Source organism: Nuphar pumila, chromosome 14 (assembly GCF_984573655.1).
Source record: "Nuphar pumila chromosome 14, dmNupPumi1.hap1.1, whole genome shotgun sequence".
Lineage (NCBI taxonomy): Eukaryota > Viridiplantae > Streptophyta > Magnoliopsida > Nymphaeales > Nymphaeaceae > Nuphar > Nuphar pumila.
In genome coordinates, this window is record NC_143262.1 from 10,137,181 (window position 1) to 10,150,086 (window position 12,906).

Here is a 12,906-nt window from a genome sequence, read left to right on the forward strand (position 1 = left end):
GAACACAAAACCCATCTAGGATTCTCGTTTATGTATTTCAAATCTAGAATAGAAGTATGCTTTGCAGACTGGAACAGGCGTGCCTACGTCTTTTCTATCTGTTCTATGCTATTTTTTAACCACATGCGCTGAAAATCGAAAAAAAAATAACAGAGATAGATCAGGACATTAGCAATCCAACTTCATCAAGATCACCTTGATCTGATGAGAAGTTGGAGAGAAACGTCATCTGAAACATAGACTGTTTGGTTGTTCTAGTCTGGAGTGTAGGCTTTTATTTTAGTTTGGAAACTAAAAAATGGGAACCCTAGAGGGGTCTTTGGCCTTGACTCAAAACGGAAAAGTTATAGGCCTATGTCTCAATTTTTTAACGATTATAAAAATGCCAGTTTTTGATGTCGGAGCAAAGAGAAATAGACATGAGAACATAAACTATTCTATAGAAAATATATATGCGATTTTTCATATATTTTTTGCGATGTCCTTTTCAATATATGCGGAGTTCCTCCTATATATGCGATTTTCTCCTAAACATGCAATTTTCTCTTAAATATATACAAGTTTTCTCCTACATATGTGAATTTTCTCCTTTATATATAATTTTCTTCTAAATATGTTATTTTTCTCCTAAATATATATAATTTTCATGAACAAAAAATCACATATATAGGAAAATCTTCACATATATTTAAGATAAAATCACATATATAGAAGAAAAATTACATATATAGGAAAACTTCTCATATAGTTAAGAGAAAATCACAGAAAATATGTGCAAAAGTTGTATGTTTAGGAGAAAAATCATATATATAGGAGAAAAATCACATATATAGGAGTAACTTAGCATATATTTAAGAGAAAATCACAAAAAATATATGTGAAAATCACATATATATTTTTGCAAAGCAGCCTCTGTTATTAGGTCTGTATCTAGGGATGGCAGTGGACCGGGGGAAAGCGGGGCCCCGCCCCACCTCGCCCCGTTTGGACCGGGGATGAAGGGTATGAAACAAGGATGGAGGCGGGGATGAAGGTTAAAATCCATCCCCGTCCGGGGGTGGAGGCGGGGATGGACGTGCACTTTTCCCCGCCCCGCCCCGTCCCCGCCTCATTCCCGCCCCAATTCCGCCCTGACCACTTTTCCCCACAATATCCCCGCCCCGCCCTGCCTCATCCCCGTTTGAACCGGGGATGAAGGACATGAAACAAGGATGAAGGCGAGGATGGAGGATAAAATCCATTCCCCGCCGGGGATGGAGGCGGGGGTGGAGGATAAAATCTTGAGGCGGGGTAGGGGTGGAGACCTTGTCCCCCGCCCTGCCCCACTGCCATCCCTATTTGTATCTCTCAGCTCCAATATAAAAAGCCTGCATTTTTATAGTCGTTGGAAAGCAGAGACATAGGCCTATAACTTTCTTGTTTTGAGTTAGAGCTGAAAACCATTCTAGGGTTTTCCTTTATGAGCTCTAAAACTAGAATAGAAGCATGCTCTGCATATTGGAACAACCGAACAATCTATCTTATAGAGGATGTTTCTCCTCAACCGCTCATCAGATCAAGGTGATCTTGGTGGCATTGAAAAGCTAACGTCTTGATCTATGTCTATTTTATTTTTCTTAAATTTTAGCGTATCTTGCTTGAAAATAGCATAAAATAGATAGAAAAGGTGTAACCACACATGTTCCAGTTTGCGGAGCATGCTTCTATTTAAGTGTTGAAATGCAAAAATGGAAACCTTAGAAGCGTTTTCGGTTCTCACTCAAAACATAAAAGTTACAAGCCTATGTCAGAACTTTTCAATGACTATAAGAACACAAGTTTTTAATATTAGATAAGAGAGATACAAATACGAGAACAAAAACTATTCTGAAAAAAATAGTCACATATTTGAGAAAAAATTTACATATATTTAAGAAATCACATATATTTAAGAAATCACATGTGCAAAGGGTAGAAAGGTCTTTTTAAGATCAGATATTTGTGTTTTTAAAGATGGAGAGAATAACAAAAATTGTAGGGCATTTTAAAAAATGCATTATATTTGCCATACAATACAATCATTTTCTATTTATTTAATATGTTAGAAGGTTTTATCATGTTTAATGCACCAAATTCATCAGATATATATGGGTAAAGTTGCACATGAGCCAAGTTCGAGGTGAACCTGGGCTGTTTGAACTTGGCCTGTTTCAAAATGCCCTTGTTCAAGCTCGGAGCCAAGCTTCAACGACATTGTTTAAGCTCAGATTGATTCCGAGCCAAGCTTGAATAACATTCTAAAAAGATAAATTTGTGGAGAAGATATGCGCAAACAACCCACCACTACACCAGACCATGCTTTTTGTTTATTGTGACCCAGAAAAATATTCAAATACTAAAACCCCTAGATTAGCATCCAACGAAAAAATCTAAGGTGCGAAATTCGATCTCAACACCTATGCGGAAGAGGCTAATGCCCAACCTAGTAAGCTAACAGTAACACTTATGAAATAAATTGGAAACACACACACACACACACACACACATATATATATATATATATATATATATATATATATATATATATATATATATATATATATATATATATATATTCAGGCCTAATCGAGCTTTTCAAGCTTAATCAAGTTCAATGACTTGATCAAACTCAACTCTTTCATGCACACAGAGCCTGGATTTGTGTTCAAGCTCGACTCATTTATGTTCACGAAAGAGCCTGAACCAAGCTTAAATGAGCCGAGCTTGAGTCAAGCTCGAACTAGCTCAGGTCATTGTGCATCCCTATATATGGAGAAGGGTGCATCGTCAGGCACCCAAAACATTTGACCAAAGTCAAACTTCTTTGCACCGCTGATCATGCACGCGATTAGAAGCACAAGTTTTTTGCACTCAAAAGCTCTTTCAAAGTGGCTGTGACTGACGCTAAAAGCCTTACAGGCTATAGTGGAAAAAACCTGAAAGGCCTTTAGCCGTGGTCATGACCGCTGCTAAATACCTTTTTTGCAAAAAAAAATTCTGCCGTTGATTCTGCACACGATCAGCGGCAGCTGTTTGTCCGACCTTCTTGTTTGACAATAAAAGAGAGAGATGGTTCAAAAATGTGTCCTTGTTCAAGTGCTCCAAGTAGGAACCGTTTTGGTCAAAGAGAGGGAAACGATGTCCAAACAGTATAAAAACCAAGATGAGATCAGCTTGTTTGGACGTTCACCCACTTGTCTTCCCGATTTTTTTCTTGTTCATGTGTTTATTTGTCTCTTAAATTGACAACCAATTTCATTCTTTCAAAGAATGCAGAATTTTCTTTTTGTTATTTTGCCATTTTTAAATGCTCAACTTGTTGATTCGTGGTATTGGTTATTCGGCCGCTGATTATATTCTGGAATACCGGACAAAAGAATTCATGCAAGAGTTCCGCCGATGAACCAACTATTGCATCAGATATCACCCCCTCTCTCTGATAATGATAGGGTGCTCTCGGAAAACCTACTCTCAATACTTAATAGAAGCTTTAGATTTTCAAATTTCTTGAACTTTTTTTTTGTTGATCGAACCTTATAGATGATCTATAAGCATTATTTAGTAGAGAACAAGTTTTGGATCATGTGATTATAGCATGCATGTAAGTTTGTTATTACCTTTAAAAATCAACAGTTCACAATATATCAAACTTTTATAACTTAAAAAATCTTAATTTTATGTCCAAAAAAGTCAATTCAAAGCATGATTTCTATTCAATAAACTATGTTGACACTACAAGAAAATTGTTAATTAGCGACGGAAATTAGCGACGGATTTTTCCCGTCGCTACTTAGCGACAGATTAGCTAGAGATAGAATCTGTCGCTAATTTGCGACGGATTAGCGAGGAAACGACTTTTATCGCTAATCTGTCGCTACTTAGCGACGGATTAGCGACTGCATGTTTTTGTCGCTACTTTTGATTACAAGAACACCATTTTAGCGACGGATTTAGAGAGGGAACTCTGTCGTCGCTACTCCGTCGCTAATTAGCGATGGAGTAGCGACAGAATATATTCTGTCGCTTTTTTGGTATTTGGGTTTCGCGACGGCTTCGCGACGGAATTTTTCCGTCGCTAAGCCGTCGCTAAATGTCGCGTAAATCCCTAATCCCATCCCTCTTTCTCTTTTCCCTGTTTCGCTGTACTGCACCCTCCCGCCGCCCGTCGGCCCTCGCCACCGTCCGGCCACCGCCGCTCGCCAGCCGCCGCTCCCCGTCCACCGCTCGCCAGCCGGCGCTCGCCAGCTGCCGCTCCCCGTCAACCTCCCGCCACCGTCCGGCGAAGTGCAGGTTCTTCTTCTTCTTCTTCTTCTTCTTCTTCTTCTTCTTCTTCTTCTTCTAAACGCAGGGGGTACGCCCCTTCCCTGCCGGAAACGGAGGGGGTTTAACCCCCTGCCGTGCTTTCCGGCAGGGGGGGTCGACCCCCTGCGTTTCCGGCAAGGGGGGTCGACCCCCTGTCGGAAAGGCATGGGGGGTCGACCCCCTGCCGGAAACGCATGGGGGGTCGACCCCCTGCCGGAAACGCATGGGGGGTCGACCCCTCTGCCGTAAAGGCACGGCAGGGGGTCAACCCCCCATGCCGGAACTGCCTTTCCGGCAGGGGGTTTAACCCCCTTCCCTGTTTTGAAAAGAATTTTTGTTGGCTGGGCCGGCTGGGCCGGCTATGGCCCTGTCATAGGCTCGCCTAGCACCCAGCCGACTGGGTGCTGGGCCTGGCGCACCTGCCAGCATGCTGGCAGTCAGCCGAGTGCTACTCGGCTGGCTGCCAGCCAGCCAACAGCCACCAACGTGAATAAAAAGATTTTTTTTTTTGAAATAAAGGGATCATACCCAGCCGATCACTCGGCTGGGCCAACAACGAGGGTTCACGGCTTGACTTCGGCTGGTCTGTCAGCCGACACCCATACCACATCGATCGTGCCATGGATTTCTTTTTGAAAAAAAAAATGAAAAACAAGGAAAAATATCAATATAACATAGTGGATTCGTAGATCCACTGATTCGCCATGGATTTCCATCAAAACATGCATGGAAATCCTACCTCTACCCGATTTCTCAAACGTTTCACATAAGAAAATGCCCGTACCTTGAGAGAAATACCCGATTTTTTTAGTTAGTGTTTCATCTTGTTTCATGATTAGTTAGTTTGTTACTTAATTTGTTTTGTTTTTGTGCAGATTTTTCAACGGAACCAACTCGTGCTCGGCCACCTGTGGTAAGTAAATGACAAAAACAATGCAAATCGGGTAAATACTCGTGGTGAGTAAGTGATGCAAACGTATCACATGTTATTTAATTTATTGAATGCAGCACTTTATTGTTCACACACTCACTTAGTTGTTGATATCTAGGACTGCTTTGTTGGAGTTCGGAGATCATGCTGAGCATGATTTTAATGTAGAAATATGGAAGTGTTCTTATTTTTGGAGTACGGAGTCCATGCTAAGCATGGTAGTAGTTAGTGAGATATTGAAGTGTGTTTGCTGCAGGTACATGTTTGCCATTTATTTGATATGAATGATTATGATGTATTGCAATGTTTGATGTAATTGTATCCATGCTTGCATGTAGTTACTTTCAATTTGATTTTGACTTCCATGTGAAATTTTATAATAAAAGCATGCTTCAAATGATTGTATCATGTCATTAATAGTTTGCACATGAAAATATTAAGTTATCAATGCATGCATCAAAATTCTTGTTATTGTTTGACATAGTATATTGCATGATAAATTTGATATTTTCTTCATCGTCGCATTCTGATTGTTTTTTTCTTAATTCGTTAGGATACTATTCGTAACATCATACGACAGAATGACTGCAAACCGTGAATGGATGTACCGTAGGATAGTGGACAATGAGTTATCGCATGAATATATGGATGGTGTCGATAGTTTTATTGAATTTGCAACGGCGAGTGTCAGTACGGTAGATCCCACAGGTCGGATTAGGTGTCCCTGCAAGATTTGTAAGAATAATCGATTTGTAGAACCTCATGGCGTTAGACATCACCTATACAGGAAGGGTTTTGTGAGTGATTATCAGAACTGGGCGTTTCATGGAGAAGAATTTAGAAACGATTTTGATGCACGGGTGAATGTGGTGCACGATAATCCATATACGAATTTGATATTTGATGCTGCAGGAACAGAACTGGGTTCTGCTATGAGTTCTAGTGATGTAAGAACTGTCGTAGATGAAGAATCACCAAACGATGCAGCTAGTAGATTTTATGATTTACTTAAAGATGCTGATGAGCCACTTTGGAACGGTTGTGAGAGTCACACTATCTTGTCTGCAGTTCTTCAACTAATGAATTTGAAGTCCGAGTATAATTTGAGTCAATCATGTTTTGACCGTTTGTGCATGATTGTGAAGAGTATGTTGCCTAAAGATGAGAAATTGCCACAAAATTTCTATCGTGCGAAAGTTATGGTCAACGCTCTAGGTATGGGTTACAAAAAGATTGATGCTTGTCCAAATCACTGCATGTTGTATTTCAAGGAGCAGGAAAACGACATATCATGCCCGTCATGTGGGCATCCTCGGTTCAAGCCAAAGACAAGAGGCAATGGTAGCACGAGATCAAAGGAAGTTTCATACAAGTCGCTCCGCTACTTTCCTATCACTCCTAGATTGCAGCGATTGTATATGTCTTCAAAGACAGCTAAACACATGAGATGGCATGCAAATAAAGTTCGACACGATGAAAACAAGATCACGCATCCTGTTGACGCTGAAGCTTGGAAGCACTTTGATCGTACTCATCAGAACTTCGCAATGGAAGTGCGAAATGTTAGACTCGGTCTATGTACAGATGGATTTAATCCATTTGGGGGTAGATCAACTCCATACTCATGCTGGCCAGTATTTGTAACTCCATACAACCTTCCACCAAGCTTGTGTATGAAACGTCCAAATCTTTTCTTATCTCTGTTGATCCCTGGTCCGACCTCACCTGGCCAAAATCTTGATGTATATCTAAGGCCATTGATTGATGAATTAAAAGTACTGTGGGATGACGGTGTTACCACGTATGATGCCCACAAAAAACAAAATTTCAACATGAAGGCCGCTGTTCTATGGACAATCAGTGACTTCCCTGCATATGGTATGTTATCTGGTTGGAGCACACATGGGAGGTTGGCTTGTCCGTACTGCATGGAGGATTCCAAAGCTTTTAGATTGAGGCATGGAAGGAAGCCTTGCTGGTTTGATTGCCATCGTCGATTTCTACCCAGCGATCATCCGTTCCGACGTCAAAAGAATGCATTTACAGCAGGCACAACTGAAATGGAAGGTCCATCCTCAAGATTGTCTGGCATAGAGATTTTAAGAAGATTGCGATACTTTCCAAATGTATTAACAGATGCCCGCAGTCCTACACCCTTCCGTGGATTTGGGAAGGAACACAATTGGACGAAAAAATCTATTTTTTGGGAACTACCGTATTGGCCGACCCTATTGATACGACATAATTTGGATGTGATGCATGTAGAGAAAAATGTGTTTGATAATGTGTTCAATACAGTAATGAATATTAAAGGAAAAACGAAGGATAATCCGAAGGCCCGTATGGATTTAAAATTAATATGTAAAAGACCAGAATTGGAACTCAAAGAGTATAATGGCAAAGTACTGAAACCAAAGGCGAAGTACGTGCTCGGACCTGATCAAATAAAACATGTATGTCAATGGTTGAGACAACTGAGATTTCCAGATGGATATGTCTCTAACATTGCTCGGGCTGTGAAGATTGACGATGGACAGTTATATGGGTTGAAGAGCCATGATTGTCATATCTTTATGCAACGATTGATACCCCTAGCATTCCATGATATGTTAGACAAACCTATATGGGGGGTATTGTCTGAGTTGAGCGGATTTTTCAGAACATTGTGCGCATCGGAGGTCATTGTATCAGATGTAAAGAATCTCGAGGACTCTGTCATCACCACTGTTTGTCTGTTAGAAAAGATATTTACGCCAGCATTTTTCGATGTTATGGAACATTTGATCATACATCTGCCATATGAACTAAGGGTTGGTGGCCCTGTGCAATATCGATGGATGTACCCATTTGAAAGGTATATGTTTTTTTATATTTGTCTCTTTAATGACAGATATTTAAAATTTGAAATGTATATTCTTGTCAGATGCATGTTCGACCTAAAAAAAAAGGTTCGTAATAAAGCAAGAGTAGAAGGCTCTATTTGTGAGGCGTACACTTTAGAAGAGATTTCAAATTTCTCATCTATGTACTTCGAACCTCATATTTCAACACGTTACACATGCCCGCCCCGTAACGATGATGGAGAACAAGTAACTGTAGCTGACAAGCTGTCGATATTTCAACGACTTGGGCATGCATTTGGTAGTTGCCGATCAAGGCTATTGACAGATCGAGAGCAAGATGCAGCACACATCTATATTCTTTTTAATTGTTCAGCGATCGACCCATACATCGAGTAAGTATATGTATATGCAACTCAATTATAAATCCTTTTATGTTCTATATGTGGATACATGGCTCGGTAATATAAGTATTTGTGGTTTGCAGACGATTTGATCTGGAGTTGCAAAGCAAAGTTTCACATCTCACTAATGCAGAAGTACAAAAAGAACGTGAAACTAAGTTTGTGGAGTGGTTGAAACAGTTGGTAAAGAAGCTAACATAAATTTTGTACTTATAAACAACACTAAGTTACTTAATTGATCGTGATCACAATAATTGTTTATGTCTGTGCGTAGGTTCGCCATGGTGATGTTAAAGATCAAGGAATATGTGATTTAGAAAATGGTCCGACCAAAGTTGTGCAATGCTACAACGGGTATATCGTAAATGGTTATCGATTCCATACAAAAGACTACGGTATAAACAAATCAACGATAAATAGTGGCGTGTGTGTCAAGGGTAGCAGCTACGGTGAAAATGAACATGATTACTACGGTGTTATAGAGGAAATAATGGAGTTGACTTACTTAGGCATGAATAACAGGGTTACGGTATTCAAGTGTCATTGGTTTGATCCAACTGCAACAAGACTCGACAAAGCTTCAGGCATTGTGGAGGTGAATCATAAATCCAGGTTTGGAACATATGAACCATTCATATTAGCCTCGCAAGCTCAACAAGTTTATTATACTTCATATTCGAGTATAAAAAAGTCAGATAGAAATGAATGGTGGGCAGTTTGCAAGGTGAAATCCAAACTATACCCCGAGTATGATCAGTTACAAGAAGATGAGTTAGCTGAAGACAGTGATTACTATCAATCAGATGATGTCTGTGACTTCGCTTATGGTCACGATGTTGCGCATGATATGCATGTCATATCTCCATTGGCTGATGAAACATTCATAGAGGAATGTGATCCAAATGATGTACCAAGTGGATGGGCAAACAATGAAGAAGAAGAAGAAGAAGAAGAAGAAGAAGAAGAAGAAGAAGAAGAAGAAGAAAGTCAAACTAGTGACAAGGAAGAATTCTCAAGCTAGTGAAAAAAATCTTATACTACAAACCTCTATTTAAATGCATTGTAATACTTGATGTGAGTTGTATTGCAATACTTGGTGTGAATGATTAAAAATTTTATTTCAATGTATTGTAATACTTGATACGAATGATTCGAATGCATTGTAATTTATCTGAATGTATTATAATTTATGCAATTAACGAATGATTTGAATTAGTGCAATACTTGATGTCAATGATTTGAATTATTTGAATGCATTGCAATGCTTGATGTGAATGACTTGAATGCATTGTAATACTTGATGTGAATTATTTGAATGTATTGTATGACATATGTTATTTGTTAGAATATGGTTCGTGGAGGTTATAGTGGTCGCTCATCCAGTAGTAGCCAGGCTCAACCTTCATCTTCACGGGCTCCTGTGATAGGTATATCATATAACTAATTAGATGCTTGATTAGTTCAAATGCACATTCTGAGAACTTGGTGTGTATTTTTTTACAGATGATGTTGCGCCTGTATACGACCCACCTACACCAGTTGATCGCACAAGTCAACAGCCAACACAGGAAACAGGGTCTTCACAGGCTGGCACAAGAAGACTCATTCGAATAGTGTATATCGATAATCGACCGTAAGTATTTTGTTTTCAATTATTGCATATCTTTTAAATATTTTATATTGATATTTACTGTGTAACAATTCATGTGCAGCACGAGGTTTGAGCCACAAGAAGTAGTACGGGAGATTAGGAATTCACTTCTTCAACATCTACCAGGACCAGTTGCTCAATGGAAAGAGTACCCAAAGGAGGTATTAGACAGATTGTGGTCCTCATTCATGGTATACAGTTGTTCCTCATAGTTAATGTGTTTCATATTTAATTTATTTAAGCAATGTCTACTAACTTTCTGAAAATATTTGTAGGCTTCGAATCGCTTTGCAACTACGGTGGAAGAAAATGATGCAAGGAAGGTGTGGCAGAAGGTGGCTGCCAATCGATTTGCAGACATGCTGCACACTATGAAGACTGCAGCAAAAAAAGCATCTGGCGTAGTAGATGATCCATTACTGTGGAAGGGCCATGGTCCTATTACTATCAGGAGAGATTACTGGGATGAAATGTGCGATATGTGGGCGGGAGATGCATTTAAAAATCACTCTGCGAAGGCTTCACAAAATCGATCGAAGATGCCCGAAGCCCATCTACACACAGGTGGATCTAAGACATTTGGGAGCCACCTAAAGAAAATGGTAACTCATCAATATATAATATTAATTTTATAAGTATAGTTGCAAATTTGTGTACTAAATCTTTTGTCATTTAACTTTGCAGGAAGCAGAAAAAGGAGGCAGTGTACCATATAAGGATGTGTTTGTAGAAACACATAAACGGAAGACCACGGGAGTCTTCGTATCAGAGAAGGCGAGAACGACAACGGTATGTATTAATTCTATTAATAATCATTGCAATATATATGCAAGTCATCATAATGTTATCATTAATTATTAATGAATACTTTAAACATTATTTTGTAGGAGGCATATGAGCAACAAATGGTAGAGCGATATGGTGAAGACGCTACTCAGCATCCATCATTTGATCCTACAGCATGGGTGACTGCAGCAGGTGAACCCAAAAAAGGTCGCGTGTTCGGGTTTGGGAGTAATATGAACACTTCACCAGTTATTGGTTCTTCCAGTTACGGCTCACCAACTTCTTGCGTCGACATAAGCTCCAAGCAGCCGACTATTCTTTCCGGTGATGATGTACGCGAGATCATTAATGAATCACTGAATAACTACTTCCAATACACCGTCGCCCCCTTTCTCCGAAATGAGATCAAGGCCGCTGTTCAGGATAGGGGATCTTCGATTCCAGGTCCCTCTCAGGTATAATCACATATATAGTTTTTTTGACTATCTTAAAGCACATCTGAGCATGGTAGAATCACATATAGAGTTTTTCTAGATGCCTTAGAACACATATGAACATGCTATAATCACATATTCAATTTTTTTACTGCCTTAGCACACATATGAGCATGATAGAATCACATATATATATATTTAACTTTTTGTCTGTCTTAGAGCACATATGAGCATGATAGAATCACATATAAAGTTTTTTTGATTGCATTAGAACACATAAGCATGCTATAATCACATATTCAGTTTTTTTACTGCCTAAGAACACATATGAGCATATTATAATCACATATTCTGTTTTTTGACTGCCTTAGCACACATATGAACATGCTATAATAACATATAGAGTTTTTTAACTGCCTTAGAACACATATGAACATGTTATATATCATTTATGATAGAATCACATATAAAATTTTTGGCTTTGCCTGCCTTAGAGCACATATGAGCATGCTATATTCACATATTCAATTTTTTTACTGCCTTAGCACACATACGAGCATGATCGAATCACATATATAGTTTTTTGCTTGCCTTAAAGCACATCTGAGCATGGTAGAATCACATATAGAGTTTTTTTATATGCCTTAGAACACATATGAACATGCTATAATCACATATTCAATTTTTTGACTGCCTTAGCACACATATGAGCATGATAGAATCACATATAGAGTTTTTTTATTGCCTTAGATCACACATGAGCACATGATAGAATCACATATAGTGTGTAATTTATTTCATTATATTTTGTTTATCAATACTGACTGTTCTTTTCTTGTGTAGGCTGCTAGCGATAATCAGGGTAGTGGAGCTGAAGGGACAGATAAAGACAATGAACAAGAAGACGCACAAAATCTTGGCGATGATTAGAGGACTGTGTTGAAGAAGTTCTATTTTTTTTATTTTTCCTAATTGTAATTGTTGAATTGTAAATAATTAAACTTCTTAGTTTTAAGGTGGAACGATTAATTATTATAGATACTTGTTATATGAATTTTTTTGTGTGGTTTGTTTTTTATTTACAGGAAATATAAATTGTACAGGAAATATAAATTGTACAGTTCTCCGTAATTAATTTTTAAATAATTTTTTTTGATTTTTTTTCGTTTTTGCGACGGATTAGCGACGGATGATTCCGTCGCTATTCATATTAATCTAGCGACGGCTTAGCGACGGAATTAAATCCGTCGCCACGCCGTGGTCGCCGTTTAGTACCGGCGGATTGGCGACGGAATATAGCGCTCGTTATTCTGTCGCAATTAGCGACGGACTTGGCGACGGAATAATTCCGTCGCCAGTTAGCGTCGAAATATTCGCGACGTAAGCATACTGTCGCCGCGTTGTCGCTAATTCGTCGCTAACATGGTTAGCGACGGATTAGCGACGAAAGGTGGTCGTCGCTAATCTACTGCTCTGTTGTAGTGTGAGTACATCCATAAAGTTTGATTGAGAAGACTTAGGAGTAGGTACTCTCATAGCA

The 12,906-nt window shown here is 39.1% G+C and overlaps 1 long non-coding RNA gene across 1 annotated transcript; it reads left to right on the forward strand.

The window, feature by feature from the left end:
* The first annotated feature begins 11,225 nt into the window (after positions 1-11,225).
* Positions 11,226-12,473, forward strand: LOC149816320 (uncharacterized). The gene is made up of 2 exons (XR_016427570.1): positions 11,226-11,387; positions 12,210-12,473. It is a non-coding gene; the product is annotated as an uncharacterized LOC149816320 (long non-coding RNA).
* Positions 12,474-12,906: the final 433 nt, after the last annotated feature.